Genomic DNA, 7,026 nt, shown 5'->3' with positions numbered 1-7,026 from the left:
TAGTCAACTTGATCTTCTTATTCTTCTTATTTCTGCCACCTGGTATGCAAACGGTATCGACATATTTAACCGATCGACAAAACTCAAACTCAGTTTTCTGTGAACCCCAACCAAGGCATTCCAGGTACAAATTGTATAGCTCATCCCAACTCATGTCATAAAAACCAGCATCCACACTTACACCCCTTGCTTTAAGGCATGTAATCTTACTAGCCTCATCAGGAGTGATTGCCATCTCTCCAAAAGGTAATTGAAATGTGTAAGTTTCTGGACAAAAGCGCTCGATAAATGCAGAGGCCGACACACTATCATATTCCTTATGTCCATAATTGATGATAGGCCATAAAGCACTGCGTTGTACGTAAGCAATCACCTCAGGAACCTCTTCATCAAGACTCCATTCCGCTGCCCTCTGGTGTCTCAATACTCGGACTGCACGGTTGTGATCAGGAGTCTCATAAATTTTCTTCGCCCAAGAATCGGCATAACCAATCAACACATTTCCTCCATCTTCCGGAAGACCATGAGGCAAACCATCTGATCGAGGTGTAATTACGTCATCTTCATCAGGAATGTGTAAACCAGTGATCCGTCGATCATCATCGTTCTTCTCTTTCTCGGGTTCTGCCACCTTCTTACCTTTCTTATCTTTCTTGGGTTTTCCTTGGGGTTGTGTTTCTTGATGAACTTCTTGATTATCATCAACTTCTTCATCTTCAGCTATTCCTTCTTCTTGTCTTTCAATTCTTACTTGTTCAGCTTCTTCTAAAATTCCTCCTCTAGGTCCCGCTCCCAATTTTTTCTTACCTCCTCCTCTAGGATCGGGAGTTTTAGAAGTAGAAGGTGTTACCTCCATCTTCTTCCTCTTTGTAGCTGCATTGGTCCTGACACAAGTATGAAAGTTATAAGACTAATTCGAACAACAAAGAGATTTGGAAAGCCAAAAACTTGTAAGAAAATAAGAAGGCTCGGCTTACCCGAAATAACACATATGAGCCGAATCATGTCTTGAAATTTTTATTAGCTTACACAGAGAGTGGATCGGCTCATACCACAAAACAATTATAAGCCGATCCTATATATTCGGCTCACAACCGATACCGTCGAATAAGACGAGTCTATGGTTATGAACTCAAACATGTATTCGGCGCAACATGATATCATATAAATAAGTCGATCCTATACACTTGTAAAATTTATGAAATTTTAACAATGATATTCGGCGCAACCCTAATATTATCGAATAAGCCGAATCTAGACTTATGAATTGAAACCTTTATTCGGCGCAAAACTAATACAACCATACAAGTCGATCCTAAGCACATGCAAAAATTCTGAAATTCAAACAACAATTATTCGGCACAAAACTAATACTACCATACAAGCTGATCCTACGCACATGCAAAATTTCTGAAATTCACAAAACATATTCGGCACAAAACTAACACCATCGAATAAGCCGATCCTAAATATAAGTCTCTGTGTCACTAAGTTCGGCTCAAAACGGATTCAGATATACGCCGAGCCGTTCATATGCACTTTCAGGGTTCAGTTTCAAGAACAGCTCGGCGCACATCTAAGATTTGTTTTGCGCCGAACCATACCCTGTAACCGCCGCAGAAACATGATTTTGACGAATTAAATCAATCAAACCAATCAAAAACATCAAATACGAGATGGGTTTGTAAAACTAACCTTCTTATTCTCATTTCTGGAGTTGGTTCTTCTTTAATCTCTTCTTCCGGTTGATTTTGTGGTTGATTTTGAGTTTCTTCTTCACTCTCTAAATCTTCTTCTTCTTCTTCAATGGGTTGTTCAATCGCTCGATTAGAACAAGATACTGGCTTACGGCGAACCATTATATAGATGAGTTTAATCGTCGACTAAATTTTCACGAATCGACGATTAAATTTCGGCAATGATACGATGAAAAAAAAAAGGAGAAGGTGGGTTCGGCTGTGGAGGATGAGGAGGAAGAAGAAGGGGTTGAAACTGATTTTAGGTTTATGATTATAGATTTTTGTATTAAGGTTAGAGATAGATTAGTAATTTATAGGATTTAAGGGCATATAGGTAATTAAACCACCCATAGGGTACCCCTTATAAGGTCACCCAAGTTAGTACTAGTCCTTTGTATGCCTTGAAAGTTTTTGGTATGCCCAATATCATGGTTCATGTTTAAGCTCTAATGGGATTCTCATGATTCCTTGTGCCACACAGTCTATTGTTCTCTGGACGTGAAATGATTCCATGCTGTTGAAATATGGAGATACCAGGCCAGCTATTTGTTATTTTCGTCGCAAACGCCATTTAGCTTTATATGACCATTTATTCTACCGGGTGATCCAATTCACTTGTACTTTCTAAAAAGAACTAAAATAGTGTTATTATTAAAAATATAGAGTCCTGGCTAATATAAATGCGGGTATAAAATGTCGTGATTACGTGCTTATCAGATTCCCCAACACTTATATTTTGCTAGTCCCGAGCAAAACAAAATAAAATCCACTCTACAGCTGGATAAAATAGGAGATAGGGGTATCCGCTCGACAGCGGGATAAAATAGGAGATATGGTATCCGCTCTACAGCTGGATATAATACTGTTTTCTTTTTTTTTTTTATTTTATTTTTTTGATGAAAAATTCCTAACGAAAGAGCCACTCCCCCACACTTAAACCTTAGTTTTGACTAGGTTTTGTTAGGGGGAGGTCACCTTCTGCACTAGGTTTGGGTAGCCCAAATTCATCCTCAGCACTCAAATTTGTCCTCAGCACCTCAGTTGGGAACCTACTATTTGCACCCCCGGTTTGGTTAGAGGGAGGTCACCTTCTTCACCTTTGAATTTGGAAAATTGGCGGGAAAACTTGGTGTTTTAATGACAGAATTAGGGTTCGAGTTTTGGTATTTTTCCGAGGAGACTCAATGGATGAAACTGATGGCAAGCATATGTTAGAGCATAACAGGGATAGTAGGAGTGATTTTGTCGATTGAATTTGGATAGAACTCGAGTTGGAAGGAAACAAAGGTGTGAACTTTTCACGGGTATTTCAGGCAAGATTTTGCTGGAGCTTTGGACGGATTCAATGAGTTCTTTGGATTGGATATACCCTGTTTCTACTAAACAGGGTTGGTAATCACTCCAAATTCGATAAAACAGGGTTTAATCCTTGTGTCAAGCAAAACAGGGGAAGAATATTTACTCGAGGATATCACGGGATTTCTGGTTATGTTTGGGAAGATTTCTTGTGGCCTGAGCGTGTTTGATACATGCTGGGATGTGTGGAAGAGTGTTTGGATGGAGGTTGACTACAACAGACGCATGGACAAGACAAGAATGGAAAGAAAATATTCCCGAGAATATTTTCTTCACTTCTGAGTAAAAGGAGATTACTATGAGTTATTACACATGATTTTTTCACCTGTTAAGTATAAATAGCCTCTTGGAGTATCATAGAGGGGTTACGGAGAGTTTGGGGGAGATTACAGAGTTGTGAAAGTCGAGTTGCAGAAGAATCACCATTTCTGCTCCTGTGAAGAACACCAAGAACATTAGGCGTGCAACAACAGTCGTTTCTCAACAGTGGAAACGACACACATGCGAGGGTCGAGAATCAGCGACAGTATTGTTCTATCGTTCTTTTTGATGAAAAATTCCTGACCAAAGATCCACTCCCCCACACTTAAACCTTACATTGTCCTCAATGTAATTGAGTCATCCAACATAAAAGTTAAAATGGGAAATTCATAAGCAAACAAATAAAAATAAAAACAAAGGATAAAGAAAAGGGAACAAATCTGATGGGTTGACTCTCACGAAGCGAAAGGTATTTGTTTCCCTACTTGCCAGTAAAGAATCTTAAACAAGGTGTTGATACACCAAAATAAGTTTCCAAGCATACATATAAAGTCTGAAAAGTTGGGGATCAATCCAACAAGTCAGGTCAGCTGCAAATATGAACCTGCCAACACTATGAAACTCCAAAAAGATATGTAAATTCAATCCCAATAGAAAACTGTAAGTGATACTCAAATAATGCATGGGAGGGATAAGTAAATCATTATAAACAACAAATTCAGATTGTTTAACAGTATCTATTTGCGGAGCATGCTCTAAATCAGGTTCTAAATCAGCTGAAATAATTTCCACAGCTGATATTGGTTCAAATTCAGCAAAATATGGCACACAAACATATATTGGCTCAAATTCACTAGCTGAACAATGGTTCAATGGAGCAATAATATCATGACTCATAGACCCATTCTCATCAACAACAGTTTCATTATTAACATCATCAAGATGAAAACAATCAGACCCTATGATAGACACATTTTTGTGTCCGATTTGTCTCGATTTTATATATTGTTAGGGCTCATTTTTGTACTTATTATGGTGTTTTATTTATTTGTAGGTATTTTTGGCCAATAAACATTTTTGGAAAAAATTGGCTCGAAAAGTTGTCGGAAAGCACCCGGAGGACATTTGCTATTCGGACTCTCACTTTGGATAAGGGGTAACCTAATTACTAAGGGGCATCCCATTTCCATGCAGTTTCTAATCGCACCCCTACTCTGGATAAGGGGCAACCATCTCCAACATTTCAAAAATCAGGTTTTTTGGCGGGAAAATAGTGCAGTGAAGAACAGTTTTGGAAATCGTGATTTGGAGGAGCTTGAGCTCGATTAAACCTCTGATTTTCATAGGATAGACTCCTTATGGGTCTAGGAAACTGATATGGGTGTTTAAATCGATTAGACTGGGCTCAATCGACGGATTTTTCTCACAACAGAAAATATGAAAAGTCACGTGTGTGACTTTTTTTAGGGAATTTTAGAGAGATTAAAGCACTGTAAACCTTCCCAAAGATTTGTATCTATCTAAGGAAGAGTTTAGAATAAAAAGGAAAGCTCAGAAACGCGTAGAAATTCTAAAACAAGAAATTGCCGCAACTTGGCGTGAAGAGAAGGAAAGAGATTTTGGAAGATTTGGGAGAGATTTAATCGGTATTTTGATATAAATAGATGTCTTGGGTCATATAGAAGAGGTGTAGAGAGTTTGGGAACCTAAGGAGAGCCAGAGAAGAAGAAATCAGAGCTTTACCAAACTTTGTTTCTGCTGTTGCTGCTGCTGATGAGAAGAAGAACGCGAAGAACATTGACGCACGGTAAACAGTCGCAAAACAGTGTCGTTGTTTAACAATTGAAGAACATTAAGCTGGGCAGGGCAGTCGTATTCTAGGGTCTTAAAATCAGCGACAAAGCAACAGTTTTTCTGTAACAGTTTCATTGTAACAGTTGTTTTGCAACACCAATACACTGTTGCAAACAGTCTGTGCTATTACTTTTCACTCTTTTAATCATCTTTTGAGCAACAAACACATATTTTGAGATCATGATTAATATGAGGAGCTAAACCCCATTGCTGAGGCGATAGAGGAAGCTATTTTTCCAACAAAAAGTGGTATATTCTATTTTATCTTTTTATTTGCAATAATTATATGATTATTTGCCTTGAACTATTATTGAATATGATTTTTATTTGAGTGATTGTGATCTATTTTGATGGAGTATGCTTAGTTTTAAGACTTTTGATGCTTCATACTTGGTATTTACAATTATTACTTTTGAAAATATACTTGTTGCAATATTTTAGAATCAAATTAAACAAGAAAATTGCATAAATATAAGTATTGGTTTAATCACTTTGAACTTGGAAAATAGTGGAATCTTAGCCTCAGTGTTTCTTTTAGTATTGATATCATCTTTGATTGTGTTTGCCATAATTTTTAGTGAGTTTTCTATTTTAATATTAAAATTTAAGTCTAATTAATATCCTTCACAAGTCTGAGAATCAAACCACTTTTACCACTATCAACAAATCACATCAATACTTAGCGTCGCTGACGCAGACTTGTTTTTAGGGTTTTAGATTTATTTTTTTATTTTTTTTATTATTATTTTTGTCTTTTTTTATGTTTTTGGGTATTTATCTTGTGTCTACAGGTTCTGGATCATAAAGAAAATTGAGCCAAGGATTTTGGTGATTTCATAAAGACTTGGAGCTAAAGATTAAAGCAAAAAGAACATAAAAGAAGACAATTTTATTTTAGACAATTTTAGTTTAGGGTTTGTTTATTTTATTTAAAAAAAAACTGTATTAGGGTTTATTATTTTTGTAATTTTTCTTTCTTTATTTTTTTTTGGACTTTTGGAATTTTGGACATTATTTTTTTTTATTACCCTACGGAAGAGTACTTTAAATATAAACTGTTTGCAGAGAAGGAGGACAATTACGATATTGTCTCTGCACCTTGGGTTCGTACACTAGACATCGGAGTCAGTGGCCCGAGTCGACTACAAACGATTCATCCCCCGTATGGAACGGGAGGTAAGATTCTAAACACTCGTGAATACCCTGTTAGCGAGTTACTGGACTTCTTCGTATGCATATATGTTGAGGACTGAATACGGACATTTATTTTTCTAGTAAAGGGCAAGGCCTGGCCATACAAGATAAGGGTTCGGATTTAATCACCGTTCTCTTCTTGCCCGCTTTAGGAACACGTAACCTACGCGAACCTAAGCCTAAAATTTTGACTAGAACGAGACCGATAAGGTAACGAGCTTAACAGGAAAGTCATTCGAAAAATATTGGTTACTATTTTAAGCATACTTCGAAGTTCTTGACGGTTTATGTAAGTTAAATGCGTGACTGCGCCACCTTGTAATACCAGTGAGGCCTTCGGTATCAAAGCTCCACCTAGCTTCCCTCGCCTCTATTCAACTTACGTTAACTCGGATTGATTCCAGAAGGGTTTGCTTAAATTGTAACGAATTCCCGTTCGAAGGATTAAAAGCTAGTCTAGAAACAATCTAAGTGGAGCCATCATGCTTTTTGTTTGCTAGAAATCAATAGGTTTGATTTGGTTGAGTCGTCCTTGATCTGTGTTTGCTTACCCTTCCAATTTAGAAAATTCTACTGTATGCCTGAACGTAAAAGAGACACACTAGGTAGATTTGTTAAAGAG

This window comes from Papaver somniferum, chromosome 4 (genome assembly GCF_003573695.1).
Source record: "Papaver somniferum cultivar HN1 chromosome 4, ASM357369v1, whole genome shotgun sequence".
NCBI lineage: Eukaryota > Viridiplantae > Streptophyta > Magnoliopsida > Ranunculales > Papaveraceae > Papaver > Papaver somniferum.
The sequence above is the reverse complement of the archived record's forward strand: the minus strand, read 5'-3'. Positions refer to the sequence as shown.